The sequence below is a fragment of the Dermochelys coriacea genome, chromosome 1, assembly GCF_009764565.3.
Source record: "Dermochelys coriacea isolate rDerCor1 chromosome 1, rDerCor1.pri.v4, whole genome shotgun sequence".
In the NCBI taxonomy this organism is placed as follows: domain Eukaryota; kingdom Metazoa; phylum Chordata; order Testudines; family Dermochelyidae; genus Dermochelys; species Dermochelys coriacea.
The window spans coordinates 42,437,553-42,450,050 of NC_050068.2; the positions used below are offsets into that span (position 1 = coordinate 42,437,553).

At 41.0% G+C, this 12,498-nt stretch overlaps 1 protein-coding gene across 3 annotated transcripts in view; it reads right to left on the bottom strand.

Moving 5' to 3' along the window:
- The window catches only part of SPATA13 (spermatogenesis associated 13), a 132,779-nt gene extending 131,184 nt beyond the window's left edge, over positions 1-1,595 (bottom strand). Inside the window, exon 1 of one of the 3 annotated variants that reach the window (XM_038407252.2) lies at positions 1,354-1,595. The gene's annotated coding sequence lies outside the window, so the exon portion shown is untranslated. The remainder of the gene's footprint in view (positions 1-1,353) is intronic. The other 2 variants (XM_038407284.2, XM_038407266.2) reach the window with 2 other exon arrangements.
- Positions 1,596-12,498: the final 10,903 nt, after the last annotated feature.

Consider the following 12,498-nt stretch of genomic DNA (forward strand, 5'->3'; position numbering starts at 1 on the left):
ACTGTTCTTGAACAATTTCTCCAATGTATTAAACACAAACACGTTTTTCTTTAGCATCAGGCAAGCAAGTCTCCCCATTCCAGCAATTTCCTCCCCTCCTATAATTGTATATTTGTGTTTGTGGGACCACTGAAAGCAAAAACCAGACTTCCCCTTAATTGCTGCATTCCCCATGACTCCTTCTGGTGTCTTTAGGGACAGAGTCCTTTAGTGCTCATTTTATTTTGTGGAATTCTTCCTCTTCGAGACTCCTAGAGCAACTAGTAGTGTTTATTGATCTTTCCCCACAGCTGTTCTGGTTTTTCACAGGAGGATTGAGATTGATTAGCCTCAGCCCGACATGTGAAGCTCTGGCTGAGCTTTTGTCTTGTTTCCCTGAAGAGTTTTCACTGGCACCAGTGGAGGTAGCAGCTTTTCAGGGATCAGTATTTATGGAAGCACACATGGCAGAAGTTAGACTTCAGCTCCATCTCCACCACAGAAATCACTAGGGTTTTTCATGATGACTTCTAAGATCCCTTTAGAAAACTTTAGACCCGTGGTTTTCAGCCTTTTTTCATTTGCAGACACCTAAAAAATTTCAAAGGAGGTGCAGACCCCTTTAGAAATTGTAAACACGGTCTGCGGACCCCAGATTGAACACCACTGCTTTAGAGCAATTTGGTGACAATCACTGGGGGGGTGGGGAGAGAACTGTGCTGGCAACATAGGGAAGGGCTGGAGGAGCAAACAGGTGGGTAGGATTGGAAAGAGCCCCAGGGAGCCTGAATGATCTTCTAAAGCAGATGGGCAATTCCCAGGAGCAGCTTTTTCTTTTTTACTAATTTGCTTGATATTTCCCTGTTTGCTGCATTCAACTGGTCAGATCACCCATTTGCCTAATTTACCAGACCACCGGTGGAGGGATATAACAAGAACAACATGTACATACATATTCTCATACACACAGAGTTATGGACATACACATACTATGCACATATGCAAATGACTCTAAACCAAAACCCTGGATCCAAACACTCCTTTGGGGGTATTGCAAGTCCATATTCAGATTCTGTTGCAAATTTTGCAAGTGGCTTTTATTACAGAGAGCTGAGCTCCGGAGCTGAACACCCTGAACTTTGAAATCCAGATTCAAATTTTGCAGCTTGATCTTAATTTAGCACCTTTCATCTCAAATTGCTTTACAAACTACAGAAATGCAGCCACCTCTGGGATGGGATGGCAGCAGTCAGCTGCACAGTAGTGAGGATGTAGAGTATGAATATAACATTAACAAGAGTCAGTAATTTAACAAAGGAAGCAGAAAAAGGAAAAGGAAGGGAAACTAATTATCCAAAATTATTACTGTCTTACCTCTCTGTGGATTCAAAAAAAAGTGAAGCAGAAACCTTTAAATCACAAGTCCTTTCAAGAAACAAGATGAAGATCCCAGAATGTCTATTAAGCAGCAAGAAGAAAACCTAAAGGCACTTTAGTGACCCTCCAAAACACCCAAAAAAGCTGTCCTGTTGCTAACACAGTTTACCCTTCCTAAGCCTGAGCGAAGTATAGTCTAGCTCCAAATGAGTAGCTCAAAGGATTCTCAAAGTGAGCTTGAAAGCTCAGTACACTAGAGTGTTTTCTGTAGGAACCTCCACACCAATCAGCAGCTTTGGTGCCTCCCCCTGCTCTGTGGTGGGAGGTACAGCTGGAAAAGTATGTCAGTTTAAGAACAAGAACACGCTTCATAATTTTTCCCTCAGCCTTTTTGGAGACGTCTGTCCTTGAGAAAAATACCTAAATACTGTCAGTTGTTGACACAGTAACCACACCTAACTTTTTGCTGCTTCAGAAGCCATCTGCAGAAAACAATTCATCATGAGAAAGATTTATCCAGCCTGCAGCAGTGTGGTTTTACGTGGTTTTGCTTTTCAGTAGGAAAGAAAAATACACAGTGTTTGTATTTATACACTGGAGACTTCACACCTGGCCCAATTATGTCTCAATAGGACGGGTTTACCAGTTAGAATCTAAAAATCTTTCACATCTCTTAACAGGAAATACATTACAGAGTAAAAGAAAAACTCGTTATTGAAATAAACAGTCCATTTGACAAGCATAAGCAAAGCAAAACCTTCTGAGTTTGGAATTAAGTCCTTTAAAATTTTCCCCCTGAATGGCCTAAACCAGTTGCTTAAATTCCTCTACAGAAATGTAGTAACATCTCAAAACTTCCCATAGCATTTATAAAATACATAACAAATATTTGGTGGAATAATGTAGGGCCAAATTCTGGCTTTAAGTTACACATAAATGCACAGAACTAGCCGAAGCCAGAAAACAAACCTGTGGATGACACTGTTGCATCCGGAGCTGACTTTCCCAAAATCCATGGAGCTGATGCTCCGTGCACTCAGTCCTGTTGGAGGGGCAGGTTAGGGAGTATTCCAAGGCAGGGCTGATTTTAATGCACCTCCCCATCGGCTGTCCCTGCATACCTTTTCCCTTTGGATCTTGTGCCCCTGTCACTGTGGGAGCAGGCTGGTCTCAACATAGGTGCTTTGGAAGAGTTCAGTTGAACTCATTTGGAAGGGGTGGGCAAAACGATGAGCGGTGGAATTTGGCCTATTGATTTGAAAAACCTCATTAGCAGCATTTTAATACCAATGTTGTATCTTGTTTTTATATTTTACTTTAAAAACAAACAAACATCCCATTTACAAATCTCTCAAGGGGCCAAATCCTGCATTCCTCACCAAGGCAAAACTCCTTTAGGTAAGTACTGAGTATACTCTGCAAGCCTTGACCCAATATTAAAATAACAGATCCACAGAGGGTCTTCACTCTTGGGTTCTCATTGACATCAGTAGCTGAAATGCTGTTTTAGAAGCAGCTGTGACTTGAGAAACTGATTTTGATGTTACATGAAAAAAAATCACTTTACAGAGAAGAAAGAGAAAGGAGCCTGGCTTAAGTTGTCAAACATGCCTTATAATGTGGGTTGCCTCCTTTTTGGGGCAGCTAATCAGAGACATCCTGGCTCAATTCTGAAATAAAATTCCAGCATCGATATATGGGTGAATCAATATTTCTCAACATATTTTCAATTCAAATATAGAACTCCCATACAATAGATAATATCCTAGAACAAGCTCTTTTTATTTTAGGAAACCAAAATGTATGATGATTATGAAACTATGGTGCACAAAATATTCACGAAAGCTTATGCTCAAATAAATTTGTTAGTCTCTAAGATGCCACAAGTACTCCTTTTCTTTTTGCGAATACAGACTAACACGGCTGCTACTCTGAAAAAATGTTGACCTGCAATTCATCTGGATTTTCTTGCTCCTGCTCATCAAAATCATACAGATAAAAAAAAATCTCAGCAGGGTACGTCTGGCTTTTATAAGGGGCTGGGTTTTTAAAGTTCTTTCAATATATTTATTCTTAAGAGATGGGGCCAAATCCTGCTTGATTTAGCCACATGAGTAATGCTACTGAAGTCAGTATGAATAGGGATCAGTCATATCACCTAGGTTAGGAAGCACTAGCCTAGGACTTGGCTAACTAGGAAGTCTCTGTTCCACCACAGGCTTCCTGTCTGACCTTGTGCAAGTCACTTAGCATCTTTGGGTAGGTCGCACAGCCCAGGGCACTGAGACTCCCTGCCTGGGCTGACAGAAGGGGGCTTGCAGGACTCCCACTAGCACTCTAAAGAGCTGTGCAGACAGTGCTTTGCAGTTGGGGCTTGGGCTGGAGCTCGGGTTCTGGTGCCTAGGAAGGGAGGGGAAGGGTTCTTCAGTCAGTGTAGGTAATCCACTGAATCCTTCCTTCCACCTAGCCTTAGCTACACCAGGACTTAGGTTGGCTTAACTATGCCACTCAAGGGTGGGGATTTTTCACATCTCTGAGCAATGTAGTTAAATAAACCTAATTTTCTAGTGATAGACCAGGTCTATGATAGATAGATGTGTCACATACTCTGAATTTTAATTTCAGTAGGTAATTAGAGTACAATATTTCTGATCATTTGAACCTGGTTATCTGCAGGCACCCTACATGTGTCCACTCTCCTCAGCATGGACCTATCCTGTTCTAAGAGTTGACTTATATGGGGCTTGATCCTGCTTCCATCAAACATGAAGCATATAAAGACCCCACATCAGGTAAAAAAATGATGTTCACAGAAACAAAACTAGATTTGATTTCCTTCAATGAATCCTAGTTCATAGGCAGAAAAAATATTTTGGTCTTAGCCATGGGCAGAAATAGTGAGTACAACATTTCTATAAGTTAACACAACTGACATGATACTATGAGCAAAATTTTCAAAAGTGACTTAGGAACTTTGAAAGTCAATGGCACTAGGAATATAAATCAGTTTGGTGCTTTTGAGAATTGGACCCTATGTAAATAAAGTGAATCCATTTTCTGTGCAATACAATATTAATGGACAAAAACACCATCATAAACATTTCACAAGTTACCATTAGCAGAGTTCCAGAAATACTATTCATAGTTAAGATATACACTATAGTTTTCAGTGTTTTTAGCTTTGCTTATCTGAATTTGTTTTCTGCCAATGTGTGAAGAGATCATACTGACAGTTTATTCATGTATTATACAATAATTGGAGTGCCTTAGAATATGTACAGGATTTAGAATGGGGGAGTTTAAGCAGTTTCATTCCATGGGATGTCATGACACAACTGGAGATAGCTTAATCTGGGTATTACAATTAGTCTCATAGAGCAAGAGTTTGATCATGTCGCAGAAAGATTCCATGTCATTTTATAATGGGACTTTAGAAAACAAAAGCACAAATCAGCATAAGAAATGAATTCTTGTGCATAAGTGTCATGCAAAAAATCACTAGCAGCAGCTGACTGAAGTATTTGCCAGATATCTTATTTGTGCTCTGGTTCCCGGAGAAGCACTTAATCCTCTGTGAATTCTGGCCAGAGTTTATGGTTAAGTGCAGATAGCAAGGGACAATCTTTGATTACCTGCTGTTTATTTCCAGGATCTGTTTTGTGTGACAATAGATTTTCAGCTGGATTTTTAAAGCTTAATTATTGAGACAACATATTCAGGACCTCTTGCATTGTCATATATACTGGTGACCTATTTGATGGAAGATCACACAATGGGATGAGGAAGCTTGCTTTTGTCCTTCCTTAGGATCTTTGCATTAAGGTACCAAACAAAGTGAAGTGAACGCAGCAAAATGCCTCTCTCTGTCACCTCCTAACTCCTTTAATGCAAAATTATAACCTTTCTGTAGGTTTTTGAACTATCCTATCGAATGTAATTCAGAATTATATCCCTGCAATAGAATTCTATAGGATTGCTTTAAAAATTAATGAAAAAAAGATCACTCTCTATTGAATTATATAGGATTTTAAATATTTATTTATTTACACCCAGTTGGTTCCATCCCTCTTACATTCTACAGAACTTTTCAATAAAGGGCAGCAGAATACTAAGCCAATTTTTTTTTTTAAATCTCCCATAGTAAAACACACACAGGATATTTCTGTACTAGAAATGCTACAGCAGCACAGCTGCAGCGTATACATTTACTCCAGTAATGGAAGGAGTTCTTCTGTAACTGTAGTAAATCCACCTCTCGAAGAGGCGGTAGCTAGGTAGGCATTGGGACTTTGGTAGGCTTAACTACATCTCTCAGAGGTGTGAATTTTTCACATCTCTGAGTGAGGTCAACCTAACTTTCTAGTGTAGACCAGCCCCCATACAAAACAAAGAATACTTTATGGCCTGTGCCTTCTCCTGCTAAAGTCAAAGACAAAATTCCCATTGACTTCAAAGGGAAAGAGACAAGAAGTGGCTAAGGCTATGTCTACCTTAGCATTTTGTCAGTAAAATTTTTGTCAGGCAGTGATTTTTCACCCCACTCACCGACATAAGTTTCACAGACAGAAGCACTGGTGTGGACAGTGCCATGTTGGCGGGAGAAGCTCATTGGGGGTGCTTTAATTATGCCAATGGGAGAGAGCTCTTCTGTACACTGGTTTCAGAGTAGCAGCCGTGTTAGTCTGTATTCGCAAAAAGAAAAGGAGTACTTGTGGCACCTTAGAGACTAACAAATTTATTAGAGCATAAGCTGAAGTGAGCTGTAGCTCACGAAAGCTTATGCTCTAATAAATTTGTTAGTCTCTAAGGTGCCACAAGTACTCCTTTTCTTCTGTACACTGAAAGGTCCGTAGTATAGACATAACCTACATGAAAAAGGCATGACCTGTACCCCAGAGATGGGTGAATTCAGCACCCGTAGTTGTTTTACCTGTCTCGTCTAATCAGCAAACTGTGCAGTTGGGCCCAATTCAGCAAAGTATTTAAGCATGAGTTTTAAGGTCAAGTGTTTTACTGGAAGATTCTATTAAAATATCACAGATAGACAGACAAACATACAATAACCAAGCTTGAGGCACATATACTGAGTCTCTGCTGCCTACACTTCTATTTACTGTACCTACTAGGATCATGCACAAGCTGATCTGACTGTCCCTAAGGCATAGTTTACAGGTAATCATCAGTTCAGATGGACAGCTTAAATAATTGGAGAGGGTGTCATTCCCTGTGGTGCAAAGGTGTGACGCCCATGAAAAGATTGATTTACGTAAGCCTACTGTTTCCATGGGATTGATTGACCAATGAAAGTTTGTTCTAATGATGTAATGCTTGTAACTGAACAACCTGCCAGAGAACTTTGTTGGCTGAAGTTTTTGTGGAGGCAGAGGGAGCTGGAATGCTCTCTGCAGCTTGCTTGTGCAGTTTCAGTTAAGCTCATGTGCACTAATCTCTTACTAAAATCACTTATTTTGTTAATTCAGCTCATAAATCTTAAATAGTTTTACTGTAAACACAATTCTTTCTTCATGCCAGCACTAAAAGTATCACCACCACCTTACACTTCATCACACCTGATGGCACTTACGTGCTAATAAACAAAGAGTCCCTGGGTAGCTGAGGGAAGGAATTCATGGCGTGTCAAATATCAGTATCAAGTGGTAGCACACCATAGTGTACTGCTGCAGTCACCTGTGGCATGAGTTCAGAAACATTCTAGGGATGTCGTTTCACCTTGTTTCACCCCTTAATGTGAGCGCCTTATTGCCAAACTTCCATCTCCCATTCCTTGACCTCCCGCCAAACTGGTCCCCGCAGCACAACATATGCAAGGAAAGGCTGAACATTTTGTCTGAGTAAGCTTTAAAAATCCATTGTCACCCAAAACAGTCCCTGTAGAGGAAGCTCTTTTTTATGGCATTATTTGGGTTCTTACACCATTCTCTCAAGTAAATGACCTAGATGGGGCCATTAAGGCACAGCCCTTAGTAGTGAGGATGTGGGGAGCACACACATGAGAGGATAAGGTTACACTTGTGCCTCAGGGAAGTGCAGGAGGGAAGGCTCCCTGTATCCTCCACACCTTGTGGAGCCATACGGGGTCTGCCTATTAGGCTGAATGCATTCATCTGAGTTGTAGGGGAGCTTGAATGGGGTATCCCTCCCTGTACAAAAATTGTGGGAAAAGCACTGTGACGGTGCCCCCCAAGGTTTTATGGAAATATGCTTATGAATATATATAACATAACTGGAATATGTTCTATGCTATATATGACATGTAACATATCTATGTGAAGGTTATGAACTTCTGAATCTATTAATCCTATTTGTATGCATGTATAATTTTTGTATTAAAAGTTAGGAATATTGGCCATGTACTGGCTTGATTTCTAAATAACCTTAGTAGAGCATTTGGTCAGTTCCTGGAGAAAGGAATTCGCAAAGTTAAGTGCCCAATCGAGAAGCACTTAAGAACAATGAATCTTGGAATGCTCCAATCCACATAAGAAGTCTTCCTGGAGACATTCAAGACACCATGTGGGCAATGGCTTCTGCCATAAAAACTGTGAGTCTTTCATGGACATGTGACTTGCCCAGGTGACTCCAGAACTCCATCTTGGAGCTGGACTTTGCACAGGAGAGAGGAGGGGGTCTCCACCCACAAGAGAAAGTCTATTTAAGCCTGTGGGAGACCCCTCCATTAGATCTTCAGCTGGCTAAAGAGAGAGCCTCTCCACCCCCAAGAAAGAAACTGGAACAAAGGACAATAACCACAGTGGGTGTGAGTGATTGCTGGACCCAGACTAGAAGGAGATCAGTCTGTAAAAGGAAGCTTACTGGAACTGGTGAGGTTTTGTCTGTATTCAGTTTTATTAGACATAGACTTGTGGGTTTTATTTTATTTTGCTTGGTAATTCACTTTGTTCTGTCTGTTACTACTTGGAACCACTTAAATCCTACTTTCTGTATTTAATAAAAACACTTTTTAGTTATTAATTAACCCAGAGTATGCATTAATACTGGTGTGGTGGGGAGACAGCTGTGCATATCTCTCTATCAGTGTTATAGAGGGTGAACAATTTATGTGTTTACCCTGCATAAGCTTTATACAAGGTAAAACGGATTTATTCAGGGTTTGGGCCCCATTTGGAGTTAGACATCTGAGTGTCAAGGACAGGAACACTTCTGTAAGCTGCTTTCAGTTAAACCTACAGCTGTTAGGGGACGTGGTTCAGACCTGGGTCTGGGTTTGCAGCAGGCTAGTGGGTCTGGCTCAAACCAGGCAGGGCACTGAAGTCCTAAGCTGACTGGGCAGGAAAGCAGGAGCAGAAGTAGTCTTGGCACATCAGGTGGCAGCTTCCAGGGGGTTTCTGTGATCCAACCCGTCAGAAGCACAACTGGTACATTTTGGAGTAAATTCTAAAGAAATGGAGAGAGCAACACTGTAAGGATGAAAGCCGCTCCTGAAGGGAGCAACAGGACCCATAGCACCCTCCAGAAATGCCTCTGAATACCTGAGAATCCAAAGCAGATGACCCAGTTGTGTATGACTTGTGTGTGTGGGAGGTATTATGGGAAGCTCCTAAACCCTTTCAGTTCCTGCTTTTTTCCTACCTGCAACAGCACCTCTCCTGTTGTGACTGACAGGAGAAAAGCCTTCTGGGACAGATTAACTCCTCTGGTAGCAGGGTGGGCAGTCAACGTGAAAGAACAGGTTCTGGAGACCCCAGCACAGTGACCACTTAACATAAAATCTATATTTACTTTTGCTCATTAAAGATTTGCAAGGAGTAGGGCAAAGTCTGAAGGATGGTGACAATTGTTTCCCCATTGCCTTCTGGCCAGCACAGTTCTGTTAATTATTAAAGGACACATAGTTCTGTGTTAGAATTTCGGTTTTTTGGGGATGGAGAGGGGGAGATTTAATGTCATCCTGTGACTTCTGACTTTCAGACAGGTCTCTGCATTCATTCTTACTATGTAGAAGTGTGTGCTGGGTTCTGTTTATTGTAGGGCCCTTATAGTTGTTGAGAATGTAAGTTTTGCTGTCATTAACCATGATCAAGCAATGCACTTAAGCAGATGTTTCATTTTAAGTCCCATTGATGCCAATGGAACTAATTACATGCTAGAAATTAAGCACATTCTTAAATACTTTGCTGGTTTAGAACTATAGTATGTTTTTCTTAAAAAGAAAAGGATGACTTGTGGCACCTTAGAGACTATCAAATTTATTTGAGCATAAGTTTTCGTGAGCTACAGCTCACTTCATAGCTCACGAAAGCTTATGCTCAAATAAATTTGTTAGTCTCTAAGGTGCCACAAGTACTCCTTTTCTTTTTGCAAATACAGACTAACACGGCTGCTACTCTGAAACCTGTTTTTCTTAACCATCCCCCACCCCAACTGTATAAGAATTGCTGATAGGGAGACAGTTGTACAGGGAGAAAGAAACCTTGTGGGTTAGGTTCCCTCCCTTCTTAAAAGGAAAAACCTGTTACCATGCCTAGAATATTAGTATACAAGGCTCTTGTCCAGTTGGCCTAATAAGTTGTAAGACCAGTTTGCATTCAGCTTTGCCTGACAGGTTTAATTTCCTCCTTTACCCATGAATATTCCTTATGGCTGGAAAGGGTGCTGACAGCAGTGGAGTTTGCAGGCTGTGTGCTTTCTCAGGCATATCCTCTTGTGGGACGGGACAGCATTATTTGATCAGAGCTACTATGTCATTTTTGCAATATGTTCTTCCCTAGTTTAATCCAATTTCTGATACTAACAGTGGCCTTGGGCAAATAACTGTACCAGAATCTGCCACCATTACTCAGGCTGAGTAGTCTCAAGAAGAGCTGGCTACTAAGCTGCTACTCAGTGTGACTGTGTCAGAATCAGGCCCATAGAATTTTGGGTCTAAATCCCAGGAATACCGGGGGGGGGGGAGGGGATATCACCTTCTCTCCCTCTCTCTTTCCTATACACATAAAAATGGTAATAACTACATAAACTGTCATGTGAGTTTTTGTTTTTCCATCCTGAGTCTTTAAAGGTTTAACCCCAAAATGGGTGCAATAGGATACGTTATTTTGCACTTGTATGCTAACCAGTCTTGGTGTGCGCAGACAGCACCCTGTAGAGCTATCTATTGATGTTACTGTTGTTAGGAGCGTAAACAATCCATGAAATAAAAGGCTGTTCCAAAGCTGTGGGCAGACCAGAAGGATATGCATTTAATGGGGATTTTAATAAGCCATTCCCTCTGAACTTACAGCCCAGCCCTTTGACATTCCCAACCCATTGCTATGGGCTAATGCATAAAGGTACTGCAAAATGCCTTCTAATTGTGAACTCTGAAGTTTGGAGGAGTCAGGGTGTGACAGTAACACCCCCACATTTCTACTCCTGGCCCTGGCTTTCTGAATGCATGTGTTCAGGTCCTAGTAATAATTTTTTTTTAAAAGTACTAATTAGTCTTGTTTGCTTATTATATTTCCAGAAATGTGGTGGGACTAATAGTTAACTTGCTCTTAAGTTTTTTCATTTTATGCAGATTTATCAGTATTTTTACATATTATTCAGTGTAACTAACTTATTCCACAGTAGTGAGTGCCAAGGAAAGGCCAGTTTATTAACTGAACCACTTTTCATATTTTACATGCCGTCTTTTGCTAATAGTCCTTAAGATTTGAATGTCTGGAAGGCAATGGAACATTCTCAGTGGAGAGCCCTCAGCGCTGGAATTCACTATCCCATTGGTTCATCAGAATCTGAGTCTGTTGACTTTTTTTTTGCTTATCTATTCACTGTTGGCCAGATCCACACAGGACCACTTATGTGGTATTTGGTACTCAAAAATTCTGAGGGATGACAGGACAAAAGCAAATGTGGACAAAGGGGGACTGATTTGGATGTACTCTGCAAGAACTAGGAACCTCCAGACTGCAATAACTTCTGAGAATTTACCAAGAAGAGAGGATTTGAGGGACCTGTCCCACTCATGAGATTGTAAGGGGATAAAGGGAGGCTGGGCTGGGCTTTCTTTCCTCTAGCTATTGAGAGAAGTCTTCCCTTTTGGACCATATTCTTCCAATTGAGAACTCTGTTTTAGAACTCACAATGTCTGGGTCACACTATGCCGTTCTGTCTTCCATCCACAGGTGATACTAAGCAGCTACTTCAGGGCATTGTCCCAAAGCTATACAGCTGTGGATCTTGACTAGGCAATTCAGCTCCAGCTCTTTGCCATAGCGTGAGGTCAGAATTTAATCAGATGACTTTTGCCTGATAGGGGGCAGGTGTGAAGAAGAAATAAGTCTCCTATTTGGGAGAGCACCCCTTTTAGTTTGACACTTCCAATAAGTCACCTGTATTGCTTATCATTTGCAGCTCTGTTGAGAGCCTTCTGCATGAGTGCACTAATTTAATTTTGGATTTAATAAACTCTGATCTGCTGGAGACATTTACTCCTACATTTAGGCCCTCAGTTACGAAGGCGACAAATGCAATGGCAATGCCAATGCATTAAATAAACTGAATCACTAACAGAGCTACTTATAGATAATAAAAATAAGATTGTGCCTTAGGGGTAGATGAACCCTACCATGTTAGGGTTCAGTTTTGGACCAGATAGGTGCCATGATAGAATCTGGACCTTGGCCTTCCTCTTCAGCCCATACTCTTAGAACTAACTCCCAGGAACTCTTCTTACCCTGCGGTGGCAATGTAGCCAATTAGTCCTCCTATGTGCATTTTGGAGAGGATCCTGTGGAGTATTGGGGGTTTTTTGCCATCCACTTTTCCTTGAATAGACTCACTGGTGTTCCTCTCTGCTGATCCCAGCTCACAAAAGCAAGATTTGGCTCAGCAGACTGAGATTGGTCTAGATTTCTGCTTCAACTCTTTTCCTAGCCATGTGGTGATAATGACACTTTGACCCATGTAATAATATAATTCAATTTTCTTGAATTATTGAGGATATAGCTCTTATAAACAATAGGCTACTGTTGCAGCTATTGCTTAGTTGAATACTGTAGCTATTTGGTTATAAGAGAAGATGGTATCCCCACAATCAATCAAATGTTAGTAAAGCAGCAGAGCATTTCATGTCCTAGAATCATTATTTCCTTATTTTGTGGAAAACCAGCTTTCTTT